The sequence below is a fragment of the Haliaeetus albicilla genome, chromosome 10, assembly GCF_947461875.1.
Source record: "Haliaeetus albicilla chromosome 10, bHalAlb1.1, whole genome shotgun sequence".
NCBI classification, from domain to species: Eukaryota; Metazoa; Chordata; class Aves; order Accipitriformes; family Accipitridae; genus Haliaeetus; species Haliaeetus albicilla.
Window position 1 is genome coordinate 7,455,932 of NC_091492.1, and position 18,151 is coordinate 7,474,082.

Below are 18,151 nucleotides of genomic sequence, written 5' to 3' on the forward strand. Positions count from 1 at the left end.
TAAGCCTATAAAATAATCCTTAATTCAGTTATAAGGACCCTATCATTTATAATGCAAAATTGAAGATTGGTCTAATGATAAGGAAGATATGCTCCTGTGGTAGCACTGTGGATTGGGATGGCCAGTGGGAAAACCTGCTGGGTATTGAAGCATTTGTCACCAAGTGCCATGATTTGTCTACAAGCACTGTTCATCTCCTGCAGCTGTGGGCACAAACAGGTCTCTCTGTTCTGGCAGTCATCAAGATTCATGATGTCTGTCTGATGGCCATGAAATGTTAGAAAAGCAATCCTGCTTTCTTGATGACAAGGGTAAATAAATGAGCCAGGAACCCTGACTGATGGAGAAAGGAAGGAGCTAGGAAACTGCAGGGTTAGATTCAGGCACTTTCCAAGCAGAAGGCAGATGGGTCTTGACTCTATTGGCTAGGTTAATACTTGGGAATATCAGATATGAGTGCAAAGAAGAAAACACTGATGACAGCTCATTGAAAATGATTACACTAGCTTTTACACTGGAGTAATCACGTTCAAGTTTGCTGATTAACTTATGGCTGCTTGACCAAAAACCCCAATAAGCATATCCACCCTTATTACCCCCATGCCATTGACAGATCTCTTTTACATGGGCTCTCATTAGATTGATCACAGTCTGAATCCCTTGAACTTAAGCAACCATATAATTTGCATTTTTGTCAAGTTAAATTTACAGTAAATGTTGGAATCTGCTTATTCTCTTGGATCTTTACCTAGTGCATCTTACCATGCCATAAGGGAATTGGCTTAATATTTTGCTTCTGTTCTCAGCAAGGAAGATACTGTGTAGACCCAACCTCATTGCCAGTCAGAAAGTTGTATAAGACAGAGTAAGCAGGTATTGCTTACTTGCATTAAACCTTCAAGTTTACTTCCCTGTAAATCCTTATTGCCACATGGCTTACAGTGTTCTTCCTATTGAAGGGTTTGTTTTGCTGAAATCCTACAATGAAAAGCAATATGTTGGCATGTACAGATGCAGTGAATGTAATAATGTTGGGTAATGTAGCAGGACTTTTTTGGTGCTGTATGTTTGGCAGAACTAATGACTGTAGTGTACAGGCAGACCCTCAAGTTAGATCTGCTCCCAGCTAAACTAATCTTTCTTATCTCATGCTTCAGCATTTGTGGGTTGACTGTGAGAGATGCATTTAGAAGCTTGTCACATAATCATATGGGATGGTAAAAGAATGCCTGACATAGGTTCCTTCCCATGGGATGGCAACACCTGCAGCAGAAACTGTTTTCAAATGGGTTTCAGTCATGCTTTCTACAAACTCTTCCTTTAAGGCTTCCTGCAAAGAAAAAGGAAAAAAAAAGTTATCCAGAATGTAAGATGATTTTTATTTCTGTCCTCTCTCAAACTAGTAGGATATTTGCAAATGAGAGATGTAAATTACCTGAGATGAACACCAGTTTTAAGACAAAGTCCTGCCAGGTGCTGTCCTGCCAAGTGCTGAAGTGATGAAAAGTGGACATAGCAGAACCATGAGTATGGTCTGTGAAAAGAATCTGATTTGAGGCATTCTCTATAGATACAGAATATGTTGAACTAAATCACTCAGCTACATATTTATAAGCAGAGTTGCATTTAATCCTTTCTTTTATTCTGCTCTGACAGCTCCTGTGATGCCTCACTATTGAATACTTCCTTACGAATACTTTACTGTTAAACTAAATCAGTTGCACATCTTGTTCAAGATATTATCTTGAGAGCATGTGGCTAAAATGGTTAAATCACTCACTGTAAGAAATGACTGGTTTTCCAAGGACTGAACAGTTACATAGTGTCGTAGGAGAAGAGACATATGGCTGATAAGATTAGTGTGAGGAAATACACTTTTAGTGCAATGTTTAAGGAGCCAAGACAGTGGAGCAGCCCAGTAAGGGCAGTTGCACCAACTCACTCGCCAATAAGAATGAGTTCAGGTCCACTTTTTTTTGATCCATTAAATATAAAAGATACAAGAATGTAAATAGCCGCAAATAACACAAAATAATAGAAATAGTATTTTGAAGGTACTTGCTAGCTGCTGAGAAAATAAGAGAGCACACTAACAGTTTAAGCCTTAGATTGCCATTGATAAAATGAGCGCTCTCTATTTCTAGTATGTAGGACTGCTGCAAGTCATATGATTTCTGTGTGATGTGTCCCTTGAAACTCAAGTTCCTTCAGTTTTAAAGCCTCACACTATTTCTGAGTCTTACGGTATTTGAATTAAACCACAGAATTAGTGTTTGCCTTGAAAAAAGCTTTTGTAATAGTGTGAATGAAGATCTCCACTCAGTGTTAAAAGAATAAAAGAGAGTGTAACAGATTGTATTTCTACCTTCCATAGCGGGCAAAATTGTGAAGTTCAAAAGTCAGAGGACAGAGAGAGCTCCACATATCATATTTAAAAAAAGAATCTGATTATCTTGTGTTGGCTCGTGGTGGCTTTAACAGCTGGGGTTGGCAGGGGCATCAGCATGGGGACTGCATACCTTACAGTACCAGCACTTCGTTACATCTTTTCGCTGGGGAGGTGCTAGTATGACTATTATTTTAACCATAGCAGCTACACATGAAAGGTTGGCTGATGCCAGAATACTGTGAAGTGTAAAAACAGGTCAAAGTACTTCTCTTCCATTGTATATATTCCCAGGGTAGAGGCGAGGAGGATAGCATAAACAAATGAACACTTGTGCTGAGCAATATAGAGCTAGCGTGGTCTCAGAGAAGAGAATGAGAGGCAGAGAAGGAGTCTGACCACGTGCTGTGCTGCTGTCCTAACCAACAGTCAAGTCAGCTGGGGCAGGGAACACACAAAGCCTCTTTCTTAAGTCGTTTGAGGTCTTTTTCATTGTAATACACCCCAATAAGCTGTCCTAAACCTTGTGCTACTGTCCAACAGAATAAACTCTATATTAGCTATTCAAACCAGATAGCCAGAGCAAGCAGATTAGAATAGAAAAAAAACCTGCTAAAAGAAACATCAAAATGATACAATCCTTGTGCAAAATACGCTGACTTTGTGGGCCAAGTGTGTGATCCTGTAACAATAAATAGAACAAACAACAGAATTGTAAATAACTGACTGAAAGGACAAAGCTGACTACAAATAAAATCACAACAATAAAAGGGAGACTACTATAATTCTTCCTCCTGGCTTTTTTTTCCACCTACTCTGCCACATGGAAGGAGAATTAATGTGTGCACACCCTCCACATTGCTCCAGCACTGCACTTTCATACACAAAGCAGCTGAAATGCAGTTCGTATATATTTTGCTTCTGCTGGCAGCTCCTCACATCCATCAAAGGCTAATAAGACATTTTGGATGCTTCATCTTGTTTGTTATCTTCCTGATGGCATTATCATTCCAGTCAGAAAGGCACTGAATTCAGCCACCTCAGAGATCACCCATCACTTACAGCCATTCCAGCAGGGAAAGCATATACAGAATTATGGTCCCCCTGCAAGTTCTTCCTCCTGTTGCTGCCACCACAGACATACACACCCTTAGAGACTGTGTGTACCCTTAGATTATTTTACATGCTGCGCACACAGTCTGTGTTAAGTAGGCTTTAACTGACAGCATGAAAACCCTTGGATTTACACATCACTAATGCTGTACTACCAGATACGGGCCTCTTCTTCTGATAGCTTCTGCAGAACAGTGCCATGGAAGAGCACAATATGACCACTCTCAGACTAAAGCTGCCCGCTGGAGGTTTGCCATGCCAAGATTCAGGCTGTTCTTTTTCAGCACTGGCATCCAGCCTAACTGCACAGCAGGCTTTAAAATAATGTAGAAATTGGTACCTGTCTTCCTAAGATGCCATACCCATGAGATTATTTATTAAAAGATTCATATCTTGTTAATGATCTCAGAACCACCCACAGGTGTTTTGCTTTAGAATCTGTACTTGTAAACTGATGATTAGAAAGTAACATGAGGGATTTGTTCCAGGGAAGCACTATTTTCTTTTTAATTAATACAGGAATTTCAGGGGAAGTCACTCTTATCTCTGTCTCCTTAAGGGGAGAGTGAATCTTCGTCCCAATATCAGTAAATTTTAAAACACAAGCACTGTTTGGTCCTTATGTTTTATTTTTGCAAGCTTAGGTAGTCCAGGTAGTTTGTTACTGGGATTTTTTGCTCCTTGTCCTCAAAGGTGGCAGTGAGCTTCACAGATTTGGATAAAATAGAGCTCAAGGGGAAAAAAAGTGAGCAAAGAAAAATGTTTGTGAGGGTGAGACTCTATAGTGGACCGGCTAGGTGTCATGCTGCTTTTACATGGTACACTCACTGTGGGGAAGGGAACTGTTAATTATGTCTCGAGGCTGATTAGGGAAGAATAGGAGGAGATCACCGCTCTGTGGACCTTGCCGTAAGATAACAACATGATCATTACGCACCCTTCACAGCCTAAAACAGCAAGGAGGAGTACAGCAAGTAGGCAAAATCATGTCAAAGAAGTCAACGATACAAGCAAAGTCCTAGATCAATGGAGATTATGAAAGATCAGTCTCTGGTGAACAAAGGGGACTCCTGTGCATTTTGCGTGGTAGACAATTATGAGAAATTAATCTCCTTGGGTGCTGCAGTGAATTTTATTACTGAGGCTGTAGCTGGACCCCACCACAGGTATGTGACATAGCATGATCTAAGGCCATGTTTTGCCAAACTATTCAGTTTAGGAACCTGGCAGGATCACACAGGGACTCCCTTTGAAGACCCTGGCAAGGCAGTAAATGTGTGCCAAATTCTCTTCCCAGACGGAAGTCTAATGAGAACTGTGCCTATCTTCAGGTGCTCAGTTTACACAGGCTAAAACAAGCTTTTAGCCCTGAGAAGAAGTTGCTAAATAACTGACAGCTCAAAGAGATCTCTGAGGAGACGTGTTGGGGCTACAGTAAAAGGGGCAGAGGATTCAAGTATTAAGCCACATCAGTGCTTGTGTAGTGAAATATATGTCTGGTGAACTATATGTTTGGCAGACACTTCTATGTAGTTTGTAAAAGCAAGTGATTTAAACCAAGGTTTTGGAGGTGGTAATGCTGTGCTTCTCATTTTCTGGGGATCCAACTCGAGACATCTAAGCTAATGTTTCTGGTTTGCAGATGTCGCAAGATTTCTATTGCACTGACATCTATTCTGAGTAGAAATGTGCTATACATTGTAACTGCTTTAAAAAGTCAAGCCCTATGCTTCTTAAACCAGGCAACTAAAACAAGATCGCACATTTGGCAATTATGGAAGATTCATGAGTCTGATGAGATGCAGCAGCGAATGAATGCAGGAGGTTCTGCAGTGAAGGAGAAGAATGAAATAAAATACTCAATAGCAGTAGTGAGCATTGCCTGTTCCTGTACAAGGCATATGGCTGTATAATGAGAGTCTGTACCATAATACATGCCTGCATGCATGCCAAATTAAGACTGCATAGCCAATTGCAGAGGAAACTTTAATTCTGGTACCTCCTGGTTGTTGAATCCTTACTTCACAAACTTAATGTCCTTTTGTATATAGGTTTTGGGAGACTTGACATCATTAATTTGCACTGCAGAACTCCCTGAAGGTAGGGGCTTGTTACATTAAGCACTGTGGAAACCTATGGAAAGGTATGGTCCCAGACCAAAGAGTTTATAATTTAAATATAACAAAGTACTTGATGGGTAGATATAACAAGCATGTTAGAGGTCCTGAAAGAAAAATGTGTCCCTGAGATATGTTATAGTGATCTCTCCCGTCCCATATCAAACCTAAAATGCAGCAATTAATTAATAGCGGTAGAAGATGTTCATACATTGTTCAGCCTCAGTTTAGTAGTGACACTGAACAGGTTAAAGATCCTTTAATCATCACAAGACAGCATCCCTTTCTACAGTTGTATTTTCTTTAATAAAAACTATTTGTCTCATATTAAAAAAAAACAAATTACCTCCTACTAGTTCATTGGAAGCACGCAGTAATGTACCATAGGGTGCCTACTACAGGAGGGCTCTAAGCCTGGAGCCACCCAAAAATTCAATAGAACTGTCCTACTAATAGCTTTGAAACCAAAGATTCTTGAGACCTTCTTAAGTTTCCCTGTGAAATCCTCTCATACTTTTCCTGACCAACCAAAACAACAAAGTACAAGTCCGTACAAGTCAAAGAGGAGGAAAACCTGGTGCAAGTTGAAAAACAAAAATTCCAATGTTGGTGGGCTTCAGAGCTGGACTATTGTGAACTCTTTGAAAATCTAATAAAGCAATCCCCTAATGTTCATATAAGACATGTAAACAGAGAACCATGTCTGCAGCAATTGGGCTGGGTTTCTTCTGTGAGGCTGTTACTGCTTTAGCCAGACCAAATGCACAACAAAGTAAAACATATCTTTGCCTTTCCTTGGCCTTACTTCTTTCAGAATTAAATGCAATGTGAAGCTCAGCTTTGGGGACGCAATGGACAGAACTACATGCAGGCACTTTCTCATGCGTACTCACCTTTGTTAGCAACAGAAGTAAAATTTAATAAAGATTTTTATTACTCCTTTTCCCCTAATACTTCTCACCCCAGGTTTATGTCTCTTCAGCAAAAGGTCAGTCTTCTGAAGCATTATTTAAAATGTGCACCCATAAAAAGAGAAGAGCAAAACCACACAGATCCTGGATGTTAAAAGTATACTCATCTGTAAACTGTGCACTTCTTTTGTATCAAATACATACTCCCTTGCTGAGGTCTGGTTATCTTGTACTGTTTTGTGAGATATCTTTATTTTTGTGAGCATGAAAAAGCTGATATAAATGATAACTCAGAGGAGCAAATGAAGGAACTAAGATCCTGATCATGTTCTTCTACAAGACAACTAAGGAGATGGAGCCTTAAAAATAGAGCCATAATTAAAGAGTATGACTTGGGAGGGGGCAGGTTGAATATCTCCAGATTCTCATGGATCTGCTAGATGAGATCCACACGCTTTGCTGCTGCTTCCCAGATAGCACAGAATAACTGAGGCCTAATGCAATATTCTCCGGCTACTCCCCAAACTCCACTTTTAAGCAGTTCCACAGTCTGGTGCCATTCTGAAGAAAACTCCTATTAGGCCATAATACCGTCTCATGGTGACCCATGAAAGCTCAGGCCTGACTTGCCACAAGGCACAAGTTAGACAATTTGTAGACAGTAAACATTAAATACTAACAAAACTGAATGCATGTAAAATGCAGGAATTTCACTTCTCACAGAATGGAGCATTGCTTGAGGCTTGGTAATAACAAACCACTGGACGTGGACTTGATGACTAGTGTATTCAATGCTCAGCAGTTCATCTCTGGAACAGCTTGAAAATGGAGGTACATTAAGGAAGGGTGTCACACTGCTTGCTTTCACCATCTTCCTCTGTAGGAACATTCCCTTACCCTGAAAGCCCTGAGTGACCTGTAAGATAAGACAGACAGCTGGCAAACGTGTGTGGAAAAATAACACACTGCTACTGAAGCCTCTGCAAACATTGGAGATGTGGGAAGCAAACCTCCCCCTGCACCTCTGTCTGGCATAGGCAGGAGATCAGTAAAGACAAAGTTGTTGCTTGCAGGCAAGCTGTGTTGCAATGAACCAACCTGTATGCTTTGTACTAAGATTCATTAGGTTTACTGACATTGTGTAATATTCTTAGTGTAGCAGTAAAACACTTCAGTTTTCCAACTTTGCATCCACTGAGGCTTTTAAAAATCCTGTGAATTTATCTCTAGTCATTTGCAGGGACATTTTAATGGAGAAAGAGACATCATTATAGATTTCTTTACCTCGAACAACAGGGAAGCAGGGTACCCACTGGCAAAAAACAAAGCCACAAACAAGAGAAAAATTCTCAAGGGGACCAGGAAAATACAGTTCAGCCTAGAGATAATATTTTTTATTTAAAGCTTTTATTGTCTAGATTTTCCAACTGAGGCTTCTACTGTGTGAGAATGGGCTGCGTATTGTGTATGTTTGGGGTTTTGCTGTTGTTTTCCCAGGGATGTTTGGCGTCCTGAAGGAATATGCACACTACAGATGGTGCCCAAAGCAAGGAAATGTGGAATGTAGCTTGGAGTGCGACACAAATGGAGCGCCTGAAAGCCTCCTTGTCTGCTCACGCAGGCCAGGGGAGCAATGCAGAGTAGAAAGACTCTTTGCTCCTATTATGTTATATCAAACTCTTTGCTGAAAGTCTGTTCATTTTCCTTTCTTTCTCTCCGTCACCCACCCAAAAAATCTGAACATTTAAAAGCCCAGTTTGAATAGTGGAATGTGTGGTACATTCTTATCTTGCCTGATGAGACAATGTCTGTACCATGGGGGGTTGCTGAAGTAATTCTTTATTGACCCTGACTAATTCCGGGAGCTTATTGTATAAAATTCCAGTGAACTGTATTGTGTCAAAACTATGCTTAATTTAATATCTAATTTAATTAACTTTTGTATTCCCTGTGCTGAAGAATGCTAACATGGAAAGACACCTCCCAGGTTATAGCCAATGCATTTCATGGGTTACACTTGCTTTTCAGTGGCTTAAGCCATTTTTAAATTATTATTTTGGGTTTGGATTTAAGAGTTTTTACATAAAATTAGAGCTCACTTTTAAGCAGCAAAAGCAAAAAAAAAAAGAAAAAAATTGGTTTCTCATATTGTTAAAGAAAATTAAGAGTTACTGTATCATCTTTGGAATTTTTTTTTTTTTTACTTTTGCTTTCAGTTGTCAAAAAAAGTGTATTGTCTAAATGAAGACATAATTTTAGTAAATAAAGGGGGACTAGTTCTTGCTGTCTGTCATCCCATACTGAGGCATCTACCATCTCTTCTGTGCTAAGTTCATTTACACCATGGCTGCAACAAAACATGCAAACAAACAAAACACAGCTGATGATTGAAACATAAACACCTTAACTTGAAAAAATATTGAGATTGTGTAGAAAAGAAACACTTTGGATCAAGATGGAAACATAGGCTGTTCATTATTTTGAAGAATCTAAATTCTGAAAAATACATTGAGTTTTTGCCAAAAGTTGTTTCAAAACTTTAAATAAATCTTTCTAAGGTAAGGCATATCCAAATGGAACATTCAGACACTTTCAAACTCAATTGTTTCTATTTCATTAAAGAATTTGTTGCAATGGATGAAATAGTCACCTGGGTGTTGTCACAAACCCTGTTTCAGAACCCTTTGTCCTCAAACCACATAGCCTATACCATTATGCAAGATGCCAGCTTGTTTCTTCTTCATTAGCTGCAGGGGCAGTGGGTCATGGCTAAAAAAGGTCAAACAGGGCATGTGACGTGATCCAAGCATAAATATTTTAAAAAATTTATATATTCAACTTTAGAAAAAGTTGAAGCTGTATAATATTGCTTGTATATGATTTAACACCTATGTGACAGCAATGCAATGAAAGAGGAACCGAGTGATATAAATGCAGTCAGAACATGAGGTTGCTGATGTTGCAATGACATTCACATATCTTGAAGATGTACAACTTCTGGAATACAAGTAATCAAATTTGCTAGATAATTTAGTTCAGATGTTTTGTGGTTACTGGAAAACAAACAAAGACCACAAACTGAGAGAGAGGCCTAAATATCCTCTAATGATTTATTAGGAAAAATTTCAGCCTACATAAGTGGTCCTGTAAAATTGACTTAATAACTGAGATATGGAACACAGTAAAACCAGACATTTTTGTCTTACAGTTCAGTGTAACCATATCCTACAGCAACGTTCTGAAAATTCAAGCAGATGTTCTTTAAATAAATTGTTTCATGAAACATGCTGCTCTTTTCTTTTGAGAGGAAATGTCCTTTTGGTCAGGCTGTAATGGAGATACTTTACTGACTTCAATAGATGGCAGAAAGAAAACTATAACCATATTGATTAAAGGAGACATTTTTCGTTCAAAAGCAATAATAATAATAGAACTGAAGACCTTAGTGAGATGAAAAATTATTCCTTGGTAAAGCTCCATAGCTGTAACTGCAAGAACAGTAAAATGTTTGTTCTTTCTTTGGGGCGATACGATGCACTGATCCCAAACCACAGTCAGCATGCCATGACATCCAACTCCAAGGTGAGTCAGAGAAACACTAGAGTGCATGTTCTGAGTGTTCCTCCCATTGCTACCAGGGAGTGGGTTCTCTGACAGGTAGTTCAACAGGCTTGTCTTGGTACCATGGATGGACAGAGGGAGACTTAATTCTCTGGATAGTATCAGGGTACCATGTTACAGCAAGGGAATATGTACGAGCCTAATCTAACAAGTGTGTGAGTGAATGGAAAAGACCCCTACTGGTTTCAGTGGCCTCTGGTAATTTACTAAAGGATCAATGACCTTTAAAACTCAGTAAAAGCAACAGAAGACTGTAGCCTGGGTGAAGGCAATGATGTAATACTGACAACAGTTCCCTTAGTCAGGAAGCTTTTCTTTCCATAGCGGTTAAGGACAACTCTATTTTACAATAAGAACACAAATAGACTGTTAAAATCTTTATATGCTTGTAGGTTGCAACAATAGATCCACTCAACACCATTCCTTGCTCCCATTGTTTTTTGAAAATCCTTTGTGGACAGGTGGATTTCAGGTTGTGTCAGCCAGCTGGGTAGGAAGTCAATTTTCAAAAGCCTTTTTTCTTTTTATACTCAAAAAGTGAGATTTTCAAAACCTTGTGTGCAAAACCTAAAGCTGCAAAGTAGCCTGGGCAAATCTCTTGGAGTTTAATGGGGATTTTCATTTAAGAAATTAATCAACTCTTCAGATCCTTAAAGATTGTACTGTGCTGAGATGAACAACTAATTATTTAAGCAATTGAACCTCTTTCAACTGATTTGTTTGCTACCCTAATGTTCAACTCTCTTGAGAAAGACTCATCTGTAACATGTCCTTTGGGAATGGACTGTCTTCTGGGTCCTGCAGGATGGACATGGCAGTATTGTGATCATACAGTGGAATAGATGGTAATAGTAATCAGTATTAGTAAAGGATCCCCTGCTAGGCTGGAAATATGGGGAATACTCAATTTACTCACTGAAAGATGACATTCACAATTATTATTAAGCAGACCATAAATATGAATAATTCGGTGTCAGGTTCTCTGACAGAGGTGATATTTATCACTAAGATAACTCATTGTGTTGCTGTACATAGGAAAGTGACACATAAGAGCTATGTTATCAGAAATGTATTTTCCCTGTACAATAACAATAACTTATTAGTACTTCAAACATACAGGACTACATATCTCATTTTTCAGTATATGCTACTGTTTATAATAGCTATCTGCACATGCCCCCCAGATACACATCTATATTCTCTTCATGTATTAGTCCTTTAAGTTGACTGTCAGGTCTTGCTGAAAATTTCTTTTGACATTGAGACTGGTTTTTGTTTGTAAGTGTGCAAATTTCCATTGGATTTTGGTTATTAAGAACGCACAAAGATGGCTTAGAGCTCTGACCTATTTTCTATAGAGGCTGAAATTAAGTAAAGCAGTAGAAAAACATTTTACACTCTTCTCTGGTTGAAACACAGTAGCTACAGTTACAGAGAAGCAGCCACAGCATGTCAAAATTATTTTCTCTGACATTGGGTATTACCAGTTTTCAAAACAGGTGAAGTCCACTCTGGTGCAGAAGGCGATGAAACTCCTGTTTCTCTGCATGAACTGGTTCCGTGTGGAAAGCACCAGTGTAACAGCCTTACTACAGAGTCAGTGCATTATTTTGGCCTGGCAGAGAAAAGGTATTCACAGCACCAGCAATCAGCAATGTGGTTGGACCGGAGAGGAGACCACACATAGGGTGTGTGAACACACAGATTAATTGGCCTTAAAATATTGTGTATGGGCACAAAGAGGCTGTGGTTAAAATTCCCGGTGTGTTGGTTCACATAATGTCTCTGAGTGGGAACATGTGGCTGTAGTGTTCAAGAAGTTTTGCCTGCACATTCTTTTTATTATTCTGAGGTACAACCTCCAATTTGTTTATACTTGATATGAATTTTCCTCTATATCTCTGGTTGGAGTGAATAAGCTAAAACCCCTTGCCATTTAGCAAAATAACAGTGATTTCTTCATTATTTATTGACATTTATTTCTGAATCAGGGATATTTTATATTTGGTAACTGATAGATATAGTTTTCAGCTCTAGGAAACCTGTTCAGTGATGTTTCTGAGCCACATGTCTGTGATGTAGGAGCATAAACATGACATGAATATAAAAATAGAGAATTTCACTGGAAAAAACTGTTATTGTGGGTGTAAAATGATGTAAGTAAGTTGCCATCAGGCACTAAGGCTGCCCGTGGCAAGCTGCCGGAAATGTGGCAAGAAACAAGCATCTGTCAAACTCTGAATTCTTAAAATGAAGGTATTTCATAAAAGTATTGGTATTTGCTTTTTACTTGAGAGATGAATAGAAATTACTTGCTTGAGTTCAGCAGGAATGCATGTTATAAATGATGTACCAAGCACCTGCATCTGTGCTCGTTTTTGTAGTCGTATATATTTTAGTGGAGCTATTCATAAATGGGGCCTTTTCTAGAAGAAAAAAAATCCAGAGACCTTTTTTTTTTTAAAATAAACGCAGAAATTCAAGTGAAGAGAATTTCAAAGACACCCCCAATTCTTGTATGTAATATGATTGATAAATGGTAAATTTGTATTTGATCTTTTGAAAACAACTTATGAGAAAAAGTTCAGAAAGCTCAAAAGCCCCTAAAATTCTTTCCTCTAGAAACTATTCAGACTGTTTGGGGGAGTTGTTTGTTTAATCATCAGCACCAGACATCTCTTTTATGTGTTTGGCAAATTGTTACAATTTTTTTTTTTCATTTTGATTTGATTAATTAGACCGCAATGAAGACATTGGAATAAAATGGACTGGTTACTTCTTCCTTTGTTTGAAAAATAAACATTTGGTTTGAGATCACATTTTTCCACTTGAGTGCATGAGAATATACTTTCATGGGGCTTGATTTTTGAAGACTTATTTGCAAAATGTCAAACATGTTTCTGTTTAGCTTTCTTTATTTGCAGTTATGATTTCTTTTTTATTAATCTATATTATTTGAACCATGTTCATATTCTTTGGAATATACTGTTTAGCAACTTTCAACTACTGAGCCCTCTGTTAATAGGACCATGAGAAACTTGTCAAATTCATGAGGAAAAAAGAAAGAAAAAACATACCAATTTTTTTTTAGTAATTTTAAATCTTTCCACCTCATGACACACAACTTGTACAATCATTAAAGAGTTCTGTGACATAACCACATGAAATTATGAAAATACATGGGGCGAGAGTATTACAAAGTGATGACATCTGATTCCTAATTTCGTCATTCATTATATTTCTTGTCTTTATGAACAGCTTGAGATAAGCTGATTTTTGTGGTTGGTATACTCATAGTTAACATGTTGCTGTATTTCTTGAGACATATGTACTCAGCAAAGTATTTTAACCAGTGGAAGTGCCTGTCTGAACTAAATAAAAAAAGGATAATTTAGGACATGCTGAACCCATGTAGAAATCCCCCTTCCCCCTCTTCTGCATCTGCATAAGAAATGAGCCATGAGTCAAACGAGGAAAACAAGTTTGACAATGCTTCATTTGCAGGCCCACTGAATAAAATGGAGAAAGATGGAGTGAAATAAGGAAAAATCCCAGCTGTAAACAAAAGTTTAGATTGTTTACCTGTTCTGTCTGGTTTGTGAGTCAGGCTAATTTAACATTCTAATTTAAAGAGCCAGAGAGGAAGAAAAGGAAAAGCCTCACCAGTGTCCTTTGACATGACATTTGCACTCCACATTGAAGTAGCAACTTTAGTATGTGTTGGTAATCAAAGTAATGGATAGTTCTCCAAAGCCTCATTTCAAAATTTTATCTGCTTGCTAGATTGCACCTTTTTATTGAATGATAACCTATGATCAAATACTGAAATAACAGTTAAGAATGGGCCTGAAGTCAGTTCTGCATCGTTAGCATGTTCTTCTATTTTAAGATTTTGTATGTATTTTATGGTATGTAGCAAGTGTTTCCACATTAACATTTAAATACTTAACTTTCTATCTCTGTAGTTTAATCTTATTCTTATATTCTTCAGCCTTTCATGACATTACAGTTATCTGATAAATGCACAGTTCTCTGTTTCCTTTGAAGTAGTGAATTATTATACAGTATGGACTAGATTATCCATATATTATCTTCCATGAACACAAATCATGAGGTTCTCAAGAGCCTGGGCAAACACTCTACATCAAGCTGCAAGGTCTGGTTTAGTACTTGCTCCAAGATTATGGAAGTGAATTTTCCTTGGCTGGTTTTAAGAAGTATCTCTAGCCACAGGCATCTGAAGACAGCATATGAGCTAGAATCTTCACAACAAGCACCATTTAATTTGTTTCTTTGAAGAGTGATTTCATCATCTGAAAGCAAAAATTGTCCCTGCTCTAAGAATAGTCAGTCAGTCCTAAAAGGAAGTTCCAAATTCCAAAATTTTGCTTTTTAGGTCCAAGATTTGATGCTTATTATCAACTTTAGTGATGGTAGTATGGAGGAGGTAATGTCCCATGTTCCTTGAAATTATGTGGTCATTTAAGAATATTACTTTTCGTCTAAAAAAAGAAGTTTCCATCTTGTAGTTGTAAAAGAAAGGCTAAAGTCTATGAAAAACTAAAGCAAATAACATGTGCACAACTGACTTGTGCTGCACAAACCCTCATGCAAACATGAGTACCTAATGATTTAATGACTTGTACACTTCTCTCATGATTTTTAAGACAGCTGTCATACGTCTGATTTGATGTGAAATGCTAGAGTTAGGACTGGAATGGTGCCTCTGCCTTCTCTGCATTCTGGTAACATGGATATTTGGATAGTGACAGGTGTTATAAATCTGTTAGTAACTAGCCCCCAGATTACATACAAGTGAAACATACTTACATCTGTACTCAAGACTACAAAATCCAAACAGTGTGAAAATTAATGTTTCTTATAACATCTCAAAACCAAATATTCTAAAATAAAAGAACAAAAAAGGGGGAGAGGATATTTTATCAGCCAGAAGTCTAAATGAAGAGGGGTGTTGTCTGAAGATTTATGAACCCTGTAATTCTGCATGTGGCTCCTGTTACTTGTTTCCTCATCGGGGGTCATCAAACTCTCTGATATTCACGGGGGTTGCAGTGAAAACAGTTTTGAAGCAAATAGCAATACCTCTACTGCACTCTTCAATCTCCTGTTCGGGGAAAACATTCTGTCTGCATTGTGTGTAATTGTTCAGGTTTCCTTAATGGATACTTCCAGCAGACTGATCTTCTGTTCTTGTGCTGGACAATTGTTTAGAAGCTTATGGTCCATGCCCAGTTCCTAATAACTTTTTCCACTCCACAGAGAGTTGGATGGTGCCCTCAGGAAATGTGTGATTCAGTCATTCGAATTCTCTTTTAATTATTAATTTCTACTCTTCATTTATGTTTCATTGAACTGCAGAAAATCTCCAGTCATCACAGTGCCACTTCCATCTCTTAACAGCCTGAAATATTTATTAAACTCATTAAGCTCCAGTCTCGGTAGCTAATTACAACAAATGTATGTTTATGGAAACAAATCTAGCCATGAAGATTAAATTTAAATGAGCGCTAAAAAGTCCTTGCCTTTGGAGATTTTCGTTTTTCCTCTTTTTAATTTGTCATGCTGATTTGTAAAGCTTCCTAGTTATTCTGGTAACATTAGCACTGTTGATAATAACAGACACTGTTTGTCTTGGAGAAGTGCCAGTATCCTAAGTACATATCTAATTTGTCCAGACAGTTTTAAAGTCTCTTGAATTTAAATTATAAGTTTAACCTGAAGATTTACAACAGCTAATTACAGATTAAAATTTGGAATGAGAATTTTTTAAACAAAATGAACTACCAGAATTCTTTGAATTTAAGGGCACTGGACAAATTCTCCCCCTTTTGTATAATGAATGTCACTAATGCATGTATTCAAGCAGGACTCTCAGGGGATTGAGCATGTGGACTTGATGCTATTTAAAGGTTTCAACAGACCTTGTGTAGCTGATTGTGAGGCTACTGCTACACCTAAACCTGTGTGTGTATATTTACTGGGGTAGAAAAACACTGTGCCATTGCTGGAGGCTCTTCTGAAATGCCATCCAGGTTAGACCTTCTCTGAAGGATCCTCTGGAGGACCATCTTCCTCTCTAGAAACTAAAGATAGGCTACTGGGATGAGCAATTTAGGCTGTGATAGGTGGCATTATAGAGTAGTCCTCAATGTTGCACTGCCTGCCACAACAAAATCCTCAGTAACATACTTTTTTCAGCAAAGTCTTCCCATGAAGATAGAAAAGTGTGTTTGGTCTGCCATAGCAAAAGTGTTAGCTACTTGAATATTGACTCTTACTCACTAAGAGTGATTGACTTCGTTTCTACTTATGAGCCTTTCTGGAAGCCCCCAAAAGTATCGGTGTACCTACACAGTGACTCCCCAAGAACCATGGGAATAATTCTGTGTATGTAGGCTGTACAAGGCTTTCTGTGAGAGCACTCTCCTCTCTCCTTCAACAGAAAGGGAGTAAGCTCTTTCCTTCAAGAAATTCTGGCCATAGGATTTACTGGGTATTACAGGGGTTTTTTATGGGTATAGACAATATGAGACATTCAGATTGGATTAAAAAACCTCTTGGATTGCTGTATATTCCCTAGACAAAATTTGCTGTTGATGCATATTGCTCCAGTTCTGTTGATTTGTTACACTCTGAGCTGGCCTGAAATTCTGTCTAGCAACAGGTTTCAGCAAAACATGGTTTCAGTCAAACTATACCAGTTCACACCAGCAGAGACTTTTGGGAGAATCTGACCCCCTGTTCACAGCAAGGAGCCTGTGAAGTCTCACTGATGCTTTTTTAGTAAACTGATACCTAGTTTTACTACAAATACATTTGCTGTGAAGTGGTGCAAAATTCAGTGCACTGTATAAGAGTTGTCAGTTATGTGGATTAATAAAACATGAATCAGGAAGATTCTCTTCTGAATGCGAAAAGTAATATAGGAATTTTTGGTCATTTATAGACTTTCACTTCAGTTTCAGTGGAGTGAAGGGTCTGGAGCATGTACAAAACTGAGCCCATCATGACTTGGTAATGATGGGACTATAATGCCACACTTCAGTTCAGTGGTATAACACTTGTTACTACAGAATTTCCACATTTCAGAGTTATATAGCAGCATGACAAATCTAAAAACTTAGCAATAAAAGGTAGCAGCAGATCTAAGAAAACAAGGCATAAAGAAATAGAAGTTATATGCTGAAACAGTAGTTTTAAATAGCATCTTTCAGCTTAAGAGTCAAAAGGTGGAAGACAAGGATTCTTAAAAAGACAAAAGGCCTCCCACATAATCACCTTTGCAATGGAAATGTTCATTGATTCTTTTAATACAGATGTTTCCTTCTTGATTTATATGTCAGTGACTTTGTCTTCTAGTTTTTTGTTTAAACTGAGTTCAGTAAATGCCCTGGAAGGAACTACAGAAAAGTGTGTAACCTGAAGGCGGGTGTGAAAGGCTTGCTGCTGGCATCTGCTGGATGGAATTTCAGGTTTACTGGCAAAGGGAATTTTGTCTTGACTTGCTTTTTGGCTGCAGTGGAGTCAGGATATAAAATGTTATGGTGGTGTAGAACAGAAGAATTCCTTTCTGCACGTACGAGGTCTAGCATATCCTTCGGATGTGCGTAGCAAGTTCCACCATTTCCACACTGTCTGCTTTTCAGGCTAGAGCATGCAGAGGGACTGGATGCAAAAGTCACCAGTTAAATGCTTCTGGGTTTGTGATTGCCTGAATCCTACCCTTTGAATTTAGAAAAATCGCTTAGCATTGTTTTCATACAGTTTTAAAAAATATTTGTGGGTATGCTTTGAGTTAGGTTACTTAGACAGATAAGCTTGGAGTTGAACATGGAGTGTCCCTCTGGCATTGTATGCTGTAATGAGACAGATTTGGGGAAAAAGTAGCCCTATTTTTTTTTTTTTATCCAAAGAAATAGGAGTCACATGAGATATCATAGCTTGATAGCCATCAGTGTATGTTGCCAAATGACATCAGATTT